This window comes from Mizuhopecten yessoensis, unplaced genomic scaffold, assembly GCF_002113885.1.
Source record: "Mizuhopecten yessoensis strain PY_sf001 unplaced genomic scaffold, ASM211388v2 scaffold7669, whole genome shotgun sequence".
In the NCBI taxonomy this organism is placed as follows: Eukaryota; Metazoa; Mollusca; class Bivalvia; order Pectinida; family Pectinidae; genus Mizuhopecten; species Mizuhopecten yessoensis.
The window spans coordinates 187,377-199,140 of NW_018407163.1; the positions used below are offsets into that span (position 1 = coordinate 187,377).

Consider the following 11,764-nt stretch of genomic DNA (forward strand, 5'->3'; position numbering starts at 1 on the left):
TGAAGGTGGCAGTGTACATATTTTACTAGACATCGTAACGTCACACAATATTTTTTATTGGTTGTGTAAAAAGAACTTCTCATAATACAGTGTCATGGTACGGAAGGTATTCAAAAATTTCATTTATTAATGTGTGGTGACAATAGAATACTTTTAGTTTGTAAAAAAATCTTGTTTGAAAAATGTGTGATAATGTGAGGACGATGTGTGAGTGTACGAGTCGGGACATACATGTTACTTTCACCCTTTCACACGACCTCAGTATCTCCCCCTACCCACCCATTATCCATTTCAACAGAGATATTGTTTTCCCTTCTACTTCACAGTGTACCGTTCCCCCATCAATGATAGTCGTCTGCCTAGGCCTGACCTCTACCACACCCAAAGTATTATCAGGAAATAACACTGCCCTAATTATCATATACCTTTCCATGTACGAGAACAACAAGTCAATTCCAGCCTCATCAGCAATCACCTACCTAGTAATATCCCTTTCCCAAATCAAGTTCAGTACCCCACCAAACCCCACCCACTTTCATAAGTCATCAGGATTTTTGGCCATTAATGATTTACCTGAGAAGTTTACCTTAACCAAGATATTGTAGGTGTAGTAGGTACCTTTGAAGAAAAGATATTGTAGGTGTAGTAGGTACCTTTGAGGAATATTGCATGCATTTTGATTTTCAGCAACTCCCCAGTGTGTCAAAGGTACCGTCGCGCTGGACCAATCAAGGATAACATCAGGGTCGTGGTACTTTTACGGTCTAAACATGTTTAGCAGTATTGTCATAAATTTTGTTTATGAATTTTGCAATTTTATGAAATTAGTTTCAGACATGTTAGTATTTGTTTTTTGCTGAAATTTATGATTGAAGTATAAATTATTTATACATAAATTACTGATTTGTATGTGCTATTGACTGATATTAAGTGTCTGTGTATAAGTACAGTCACTATAAAGATATATACGGCTATTTATAAATCAAATCTCTGAAAGACATTGATTTAGATATATGTGTAATACATGTGCATGTAGTAGATTTTTAAATAACCTCAAAGTGTTTTGGGGCATTTTATGTTCAATTACAAAATGGATATATTCTAATGCAGGTGTGACTCTCACTCCTTTGATTTAGAGAGAAGAAGTTGTATTTATGAGAAGTTGTTACGACAATCCTTTGATTTAGAGAGAAGGGGTTGTGTTTATGAGAAGATGCTATGACACTCCTTTGATTTAGAGAGAAGGGGTTGTGTTTATGAGAAGTTGCTATGACACTCCTTTGATTTAGAGAGAAGTTGTGTTTATGAGAAGATGCTACGACACTCCTTTGATTTAGAGAGAAGGGGTTGTGTTTATGAGAAGATGCTCCGTAGAACACATGCTCCATGTATATTACTGGAAAGCAATACTCAGCTGTTTGAAATCTTTCTCGACAGATCTGCCCTCTGTGATATGTTGGGGTGACAGATCTGCCCTCTGTGATATGTTAGGGTGACTGATCGACCACAACACCTGTTTTCTGTGTCCTGGGTTAAGGACCTTTCATTACTTGAGGCTCAATATCAGAAGATAATACAATAGATATAATTAAATTAATCTGTCTTACTGCATTTTGCTGACTTATCAAAATTTCTTCTCTCAAAACATTTTTAGTACATTGTGTAGGATTCTTCCCACCAGCACATTGATCCATTAAGGCATTTATATATCAGTCTTACATGTCTAAATTCATACAAAATTACTCCAAAATAATCACAGAAACATTGTACCTCCTGTCCACAGCTTTATGCTTTGATGACTGTGGCACCGGCCAATCAATGACGTGCCTTCAGACTGCCCTGTTAACACAAGTATACTGATAATGTTCAGGCAAATAACACAACATGGGAACGCCTAGTGAAGCTTATAACACAACATGGGAACGCCTAGTGAAGCTTGCAGCACTATTTTATGTAGGTGTAGGATTTCTACTAGTTTCAAAATAACAGATTTACTGTTTCATTTCTGCTTATTTTTGTCCTTTTGAATACAAGGCGATTAGATTTTGAAGACACATTTATCAAATGCATGTCCTCAAAGTAATTTATCAAATTTCAACAAATCAACAAAGACAGAATATTAAGTGTGGTAACTGGTTTGTTGTTATATGTGAGAACGCTGTATTGTTTTATTACCAAATCCCTAAGTGTTGTATGTTACATCAGTTTGTCAGATTGTTAATATGGCCTAAACATCTTGTTGATATATACATTTCTTACTTACCTTATCAAATGTCACATGCATTGCTTTGCTATCTTGTATTATGTAATGTTCATCCATGCCGCTGCTGATGTTCCTACATGTACAGTTCAATGTAAAATGATCATTGGGGAATTCAGACCATTTCTGTGTACGCTATGTGAATAGGGTGATCTAGAAGTGTAGACATGTATTATATTATCTGGTGGATGTCAGGTAATAATTGCCTCAGAATTTCAGGACAGGACCCATATCCATAAAAAGCCAACAGTTTCTCAAAAACAGATTGTAACCATGGTTGCTCTGCTGAGAGTGAAAACTACATTTATAAATTACCTGTCCTGCTCTGCTCTAGTCAGGTAGCTATATACATGTAGATGGTTTTACAACTATAACAAACTTACTTCTATCAGAGACCTATATTTTCATCTTTTTTATTAACTGCATCTTGCATGAGAACGTGTCATACATGTTTTTTGAAATCTTTTCTTAAATCTACTGAGCTATGTGATTGAATGTTTTTGTATGATAGACGTCCTAGTCGACTGACCTGTACTTACAGGTCCATTGACCAGGTATATAACCTACATGTGTATATCAGTACCTATGTTTTGTCACACCTGGTCGACTGACCTGTACTTCCAGGCTCATTGACCAGGTATATAACCTACATGTGTATATCAGTACCTATGTTTTGTCACACCTGGTCGACTGACCTGTACTTCCAGGCTCATTGACCAGGTATATAACCTACATGTGTATATCAGTACCTATGTTTTGTCACACCTGGTCGACTGACCTGTACTTCCAGGCTCATTGACCAGGTATATAACCTACATGTGTATATCAGGACCTATACTCTGTCACACCTGGTCGACTGACCTGTACATCCGGGTCCATTGACCAGGTATATAACCTACATGTGTATATCAGTACCTATGTTTTGTCACACCTGGTCGACTGACCTGTACTTCCAGGATCCTTGACCAGGTATATAACCTACATGTGTATATCAGTACCTATGTTTTGTCACACCTGGTCGACTGACCTGTACTTCCAGGTCTATTGACCAGGTATATAACCTACATGTGTATATCAGGGCCTATGTTCTGTCACACCTGGTCGACTGACCTGTACTTACAGGTCCATTGACCAGGTATATAACCTACATGTGTATATCAGGAGCTATGTTTTGTCACACCTGGTCGACTGACCTGTACTTCCAGGATCCTTGACCAGGTATATAACCTACATGTGTATATCAGTACCTATGTTTTGTCACACCTGGTCGACTGACCTGTACTTCCAGGCTCATTGACCAGGTATATAACCTACATGTGTATATCAGTACCTATGTTTTGTCACACCTGGTCGACTGACCTGTACTTCCAGGCTCATTGACCAGGTATATAACCTACATGTGTATATCAGTACCTATGTTTTGTCACACCTGGTCGACTGACCTGTACTTCCAGGTCCATTGAGCAGGTATATGACCTACGTGTGTATATCAGGACCTATGTTCTGTCGTACCCACCAGTTTACTGATTTATTGTCTGAATGATACGGGAATAAAAACATATAACCTACATGTGTATATCAGGACCTATGTTCTGTCACACCTAGTCGACTGAACTGTACTTCCAGGTCCATTGACCAGGTATATAACCTACATGTGTATATCAGGACCTATGTTCTGTCGTACCCACCAGTTTACTGATTTATTGTCTGAATGATACGGGAATAAAAACTTAAACTATTGTCTTTTTGTTGGAGTATTTCTTGTTAAAGATCACTGAACCACTGCAAACAACTGTATTGGAAACTGGGTTTTTTTTCACCATGAAAATAGGTCTGAGAAAGCTTTTCTGAAAAGAAAACCTTGCCTTGCAGGATTTTTATGAAAAATAAAGAATATGAAATGAAAACATCCACCACAGTGTTCTGTGTGTAAACTTCAGTGGGGCTAGACCAGGATTTGAACCCTGGAACAGAGTTTGCTAAACTCTAAAGCTAACTGAGCTACCCAGTCATCAGTGGTACCCTGGCCTCATGGTGACAGTTATATCGCAAACTCTAAAACTACCTGAGTTACCCAGTCATCAGCGGTACCCTGGCCTCATGGTGACAGTTATATCACAAACTCTAAACCCACCTGAGCTAGCCAGTCATCAGTGGTTCCCTGGCCTCATGGTGACAGTTATATCCCAAACTCTAAAACTACCTGAGTTACCCAGCCATCAGCGGTACCCTGGCCTCATGGCGACAGTTATATCACAAACTCTAAACCTACTTGAGTTAGCCAGTCATCAGTGGTACCCCGGCCTCATGGTGACAGTTATATTACAAACTCTAAACCTACCTGAGTTAGCCAGTCATCAGTGGCACCCTGGCCTAATGGTGGCAGTTATCTCACAAACTCTAAACCTACCTGAGTTAGCCAGTCATCCGTGGTCCCCTGGCCTCATGGTGACAGTTATATCGCAAACTCTAAAACTACCTGAGTTACCCAGTCATCAGCGGTCCCCTGGCCTCATGGTGACAGTTATATAGCAAACTCTAAAACTACCTGAGTTACCCAGCCATCAGCGGTACCCTGGCCTCATGGTGACAGTTATATCCCAAACTCTAAAACTACCTGAGTTACCCAGTCATCAGCGGTTCCCTGGCCTCATGGTGACAGTTATATCCCAAACTCTAAACCTACTTGAGTTAGCCAGTCATCAGTGGTACCCCGGCCTCATGGTGACAGTTATATTACAAACTCTAAACCTACCTGAGTTAGCCAGTCATCCGTGGTCCCCTGGCCTCATGGTGACAGTTATATAGCAAACTCTAAAACTACCTGAGTTACCCAGTCATCAGCGGTCCCCTGGCCTCATGGTGACAGTTATATAGCAAACTCTAAAACTACCTGAGTTACCCAGCCATCAGCGGTACCCTGGCCTCATGGCGACAGTTATATCACAAACTCTAAACCTACCTGAGTTACCCAGTCATCAGTGGTACCCTGGCCTCATGGTCACAGTTATATCACAAACTCTAAACCTACTTGAGTTAGCCAGTCATCAGTGGTACCCTGGCCTCATGGTGACAGTTATATCGCAAACTCTAAACCTACCTGAGCTACCCAGTCATCAGTGGTACTCTGGCCTAATGGTCACAGTTATATCGCAAACTCTAAACCTACCTGAGTTAGCCAGTCATCCGTGGAACCCTGGCCTAATGGTGGCAGTTATATCGCAAGCAAAATTAAGGGGAAGTTACTGTATATATATAAAAAAATGCATTATACCTGAGTTACCCAGTCATCAGTGGTACCCTGGCTTAATGGTGACAGTTATATCGCAAACTCTAAACCTACCTCAGTTACCCAGTCATCAGTGGTACCCTGGCCTAATGGTGGCAGTTATATCCCAAACTCTAAACCTACCTGAGCTAGCCAGTCATCAGTGGTACCCTGGCCTCATGATGACAGTTATATCGCAAACTCTTAACCTACCTGAGCTACCCAGTCATCAGTGGTACCCTGGCCTCATGGTGGCAGTTATATCACAAACTCTAAACCTACCTGAGATAGCCAGTCATCAGTGGCACCCTGGCCTAATGGTGACAGTTATATCGCAAACTCTAAACCTACCTGAGTTAGCCAGTCATCAGTGGCACCCTGGCCTAATGGTGACAGTTATATCGCAAGCAAAATTAAGGGGAAGTTACTGTATATATATAAAAAAATGCATTATACCTGAGTTACCCAGTCATCAGTGGTACCCTGGCCTAATGGTGACATTTATATCGCAAGCAAAATTAAGGGGAAGTTACTGTATATATATAAAAAAATGCATTATACCTGAGTTACCCAGTCATCAGTGGTACCCTGGCTTAATGGTGACAGTTATATCGCAAACTCTAAAACTACCTGAGCTAGCCAGTCATCAGTGGGACCCTGGCCTAATGGTGACAGTTATATCGCAAGCAAAATTAAGGGGAAGTTACTGTATATATATAAAAAAATGCATTATACCTGAGTTACCCAGTCATCAGTGGTACCCTGGCTTAATGGTGACAGTTATATCGCAAACTCTAAAACTACCTGAGCTAGCCAGTCATCAGTGGGACCCTGGCCTAATGGTGACAGTTATATCGCAAGCAAAATTAAGGGGAAGTTACTGTATATATATAAAAAAATGCATTATACCTGAGTTACCCAGTCATCAGTGGTACCCTGGCTTAATGGTGACAGTTATATCGCAAACTCTAAAACTACCTGAGCTACCCAGTCATCAGTGGTACCCTGGCCTCATGGTCGCAGGTATATCACAAACTCTAAACCTACTTGAGTTAGCCAGTCATCAGTGGTACCCTGGCCTCATGATGACAGTTATATCGCAAACTCTTAACCTACCTGAGCTACCCAGTCATCAGTGGTACCCTGGCCTCATGGTCACAGTTATATCCCAAACTCTAAACCTACTTGAGTTAGCCAGTCATCAGTGGTACCCTGGCCTAATGGGGGCAGTTATATCACAAACTCTAAAACTACCTGAGTTACCCAGTCATCAGTGGTACCCTGGCCTCATGGTGGCAGTTATATCACAAACTCTAAACCTACCTGAGCTAGCCAGTCATCAGTGGTACCCTGGCCTAATGGTGACAGTTATATCGCAAGCAAAATTAAGGGGAAGTTACTGTATATATATAAAAAAATGCATTAGGGGGAAGGGATCGTTATATGAAGACAAATTGCAGCTGATTGACAACTGAAAACAATTTTCTACTGTGATCCAGTGTCTGTCTGAAGTTGGGCAGCCCCTCTGTAATTTGTTTTTGCTATAGCTATTTCTATAAAACCATTTGCTGAGTCGTGGTGGAACTTGGTATTTAGGATTCCTATGATCCATAATCCTGCATTTCAAATTTGAGCTGGATCGGAGAAGCTAAATGGCCGCCAGGCAGCCATCTTGGAACTGATGTGTTAAGTTTGAGTATGACCCCATGACACAATAGAAAGGTATATAACGAATGGGCCCATGACACAGTAGAGAGGTATAAGGAATAACCCCATGACATGGTAGAAAAGTATATAATGAATGGGCCCATGACACAATAGAAAGGTATATAACGAATGGGCCCATGACACAGTATAGAGGTATAAGGAATAGCCCCATGACACAGTAGAAAAGTATATAATGAATAGCCACCATTACACAATAAAAGGGTTTATAACGTATTGCCCCATGACACTGTAGAGAGGCATAATGAATAGCCCCATGACACAGTAGATAGGTATATAACGAATAACCCAGTGACACTGCAGAGAGGTATATATAACGAATGGCCCCATGACAATGCGGAGAGGTATATATAACGAATGGCCCCATGACAATGCGGAGAGGTATATATAACGAATGGCCCCATGACACTGCAGAGAGGTATATATAACGAATGGGCCCATGACAATGCAGAGAGGTATATATAACGAATGGCTCCATGACACAGCAGAGAGGTATATATAACGAATGTCCCCATAACACAGCAGAGAGGTATATAATGAATAACCCAGTGACACTGCAGAGAGGTATATATAACGAATGGGCCCATGACAATGCAGAGAGGTATATATAACGAATGGCTCCATGACACAGCAGAGAGGTATATATAACGAATGGCCCCATGACACAGCAGAGAGGTATATATAACGAATGGCCCCATGACAATGCAGAGAGGTATATATAACGAATGGCCCAATGACACTGTAGAGAGGTATATATAATGAATGGCCCAATGACACTAGGGAGGTATATCACGAATAACCCAGTTACACTGCAGAGAGGTATATATAACGAATGGCCCCATGACAATGCAGAGAGGTATAATGAATAGCCCCATGACACAGTAGATAGGTATATAACGAATAACCCAGTGACACTGTAGAGAGGTATATAACGAATAACCCAGTGACACTGTAGGTATATAACGAATGGCCCAATGACACTGTAGAGAGCTATATAACGAATGGCCCCATGACAATGCAGAGAGGTATATATAACGAATGGCCCCATGATACAGCAGAGAGGTATATATAACGAATGGCCCCATGTCACAGCAGAAAGGTATATATAACGAATGACCCCATGGCACAGCAGAGAGGTATATATAACGAATGGCCCCATGATACAGCAGAGAGGTATATATAACGAATGGCCCCATGACGCAGCAGAGAGGTATATATAACGAATGGCCCCATGACACAGCAGAGAGGTATATATAACGAATGGCCCCATGTCACAGCAGAAAGGTATATATAACGAATGACCCCATGACACAGCAGAGAGGTATATATAACGAATGGCCCCATGACACAGCAGAGAGGTATATATAACGAATGACCCCATGCCAATGCAGAGAGGTATATATAACGAATAGGGTATATTATACATTATTATAAAAAAAACATCATAGTATATAAATAATTAATAATACTACAACAGGCATTGCTGATCCTTGCTCACCTCAGTAGTTGGTCATCTAATTACAAACTTTTTAACATATGACTAAAATAGTAGTAAATCGTCTAAGAAATAATAAGAGATAAAGGCAGAAAATTCCATGATTTGCAAGGCTAGTTTCATTTTCAAAGTATGGCGATGACACTTAACTAATACTCGACGGCACAGAGACCAAATATTTGAGTTTTATATGGCAGGTAACAAAAAGCACAGTAATAATATTCTAGTATACAAGATAAATCTTCAGTGGAGAAGTTTTGAGCTTCTTTGAGTAGAAATGTACGTCTACCTTCACCAGCTACCAAAGATAAACTCTGGTAAAGAAAATTACAACTAATATATAGTCTTGATACTTGAAAAGAAGAAAATGTCCATCAATTTTTAAAGCACACACAATAAAGTCGTAATAATTATATTAAATCAAGCACCAATTTACTTGGTGTTTCTTTGTCCAATCAAAATGAAAAAAAAGGTCTGATGAACTCAATGTAAAAGGTTTTAGTGCACAATTCATATACTCGATTGACAAAGAACTCCACCTCATACATTGTAGTTTGTTAAGGTACCAAGAGGCGAAAACTACAGGATATGTAGTTTGTTGAGGTACAAGGAGCAAACCACAGGATATGTAGTTTGTTGAGGTACAAGGGGCGAGAACTACAGGATATGTAGTTTGTTGAGGTACAAGGGGCCAGAACTACAGGATATGTAGTTTGTTGAGGTACCAAGGGGCGAGAACTACAGGATATGTAGTTTGTTGAGGTACCAAGGGGCAAGAACTACAGGATATGTAGTTTGTTGAGGTACCAAGGGGCGAGAACTACAGGATATGTAGTTTGTTGAGGTACAACGGGCGAGAACTAAAGGATATTTAGTTTGTTGAGGTACAAGAGTCGAGAACTACAGGATATGTAGTTTGTTGAGGTACAAGGGGCGAGAACTACAGGATATGTAGTTTGTTGAGGTACAAGGGGCGAGAACTACAGGATATGTAGTTTGTTGAGGTACAAGGGGCGAGAACTACAGGATATGTAGTTTGTTGAGGTACAAGGGGCGAGAACTACAGGATATGTAGTTTGTTGAGGTACAAGGGGCGAGAACTACAGGATATGTAGTTTGTTGAGGTACAAGGGGCGAGAACTACAGGATATGTAGTTTGTTGAGGTACAAGGGGCGAGAACTACAGGATATGTAGTTTGTTGAGGTACAAGGGGCGAGAACTACAGGATATGTAGTTTGTTGAGGTACAAGGGGCGAGAACTACAGGATATGTAGTTTGTTGAGGTACAAGGGGCGAGAACTACAGGATATGTAGTTTGTTGAGGTACAAGGGGCGAGAACTACAGGATATGTAGTTTGTTGAGGTACAAGGGGCGAGAACTACAGGATATGTAGTTTGTTGAGGTACAAGGGGCGAGAACTACAGGATATGTAGTTTGTTGAGGTACAAGGGGCGAGAACTACAGGATATGTAGTTTGTTGAGGTACAAGGGGCGAGAACTACAGGATATGTAGTTTGTTGAGGTACAAGGGGCGAGAACTACAGGATATGTAGTTTGTTGAGGTACAAGGGGCGAGAACTACAGGATATGTAGTTTGTTGAGGTACCAAGGGGCCAGAACTACAGGATATGTAGTTTGTTGAGGTACAAGGGGCGAGAACTAAAGGATATTTAGTTTGTTGAGGTACAAGGGGCGAGAACTACAGGATATGTAGTTTGTTGAGGTACCAAGGGGCCAGAACTACAGGATATGTAGTTTGTTGAGGTACAAGGGGCGAGAACTAAAGGATATTTAGTTTGTTGAGGTACAAGGGGCGAGAACTACAGGATATGTAGTTTGTTGAGGTACCAAGGGGCCAGAACTACAGGATATGTAGTTTGTTGAGGTACAAGGGGCGAGAACTAAAGGATATTTAGTTTGTTGAGGTACAAGGGGCGAAAACTACAGGATATGTAGTTTGTTAAGGTACAAGGGGCCAGAACTACAGGATATATAGTTTGTTGAGGTACAAGGAGCGAGAACTGCAGGATATGTAGTTTGTTGAGGTACAAGGGGGCGAGAACTACAGGATATGTAGTTTGTTGAGGTACCAATGGGCCAGAACTACAGGATATGTAGTTTGTTGGGGTACCAAGGGCGATAACTACAGGATATGTAGTTTGTTGAGGCACCAAGGGTGAGAACTACAGGATAAGTAGTTTGTTGAGGTACAAGGGTCGATAACTACAGGATATGTAGTTTGTTGAGGTAAAAGGAGGCGAGAACTAAAGGATATGTTGTTTGTTGAGGTACAAGAGGGCGAGAACTAAAGGATATTTAGTTTGTTGAGGTACAAGGGGGCGAGAACTAGAGGATATGTAGTTTGTTGAGGTACAAGGAGCGAGCACTGCAGGATATGCAGTTTGTTGAGGTACAAGGGGCGATAACTACAGGATATGTAGTTTGTTGAGCTACAAGGGGCTAGAACTACAGGATAAGTAGTTTGTTGAGGTACAAGGGCAAGAACTACAGGATATGTAGTTTGTTAGTGTAAAAAGGGCAAGAACTGCAGGATATGTAGTTTATTGAGGTATCAAAGGGAGAAATCTAACATGATTTGGCGAAGAGAAATAATGGTATGTGTGGTATACAATGTTTGAAAACGTTTAACCTTTTTTTTGCTCTGGAACTGTTTAATGGAAGAGGGTTAATAACTTCATGGTTTACTTATTTTATTTTCTTATTAACAAAACATTCAACAAAAGTCTAGATAATACAGCTTTAAGCAAGACAATATTGTGAAAACATGTTGTTTGTTGGGGTACCAAGGGTGATAACTACAGGATATGTAGTTTGTTGAGGTACCAAGGGGCCAGAACTACAGGATATGTAGTTTGTTGGGGTACCAAGGGCGATAACTACAGGATATTTAGTTTGTTGAGGCACCAAGGGTAAGAACTACAGGATAAGTAGTTTGTTGAGGTACAAGTGGCGAGAACTACAGGATATGTAGTTTGTTGAGGTACAAGGGGCCA

General features: G+C 40.7%; 1 long non-coding RNA gene across 1 annotated transcript; it reads right to left on the minus strand.

The window, feature by feature from the left end:
- Positions 1-364: 364 nt before the first annotated feature.
- LOC110454098 lies at positions 365-4,009 on the minus strand. Its single transcript, XR_002463338.1, has 2 exons — positions 3,826-4,009; positions 365-3,653 (listed from the first exon to the last, which is right to left on the minus strand). It is a non-coding gene; the product is annotated as an uncharacterized LOC110454098 (long non-coding RNA).
- Positions 4,010-11,764: the final 7,755 nt, after the last annotated feature.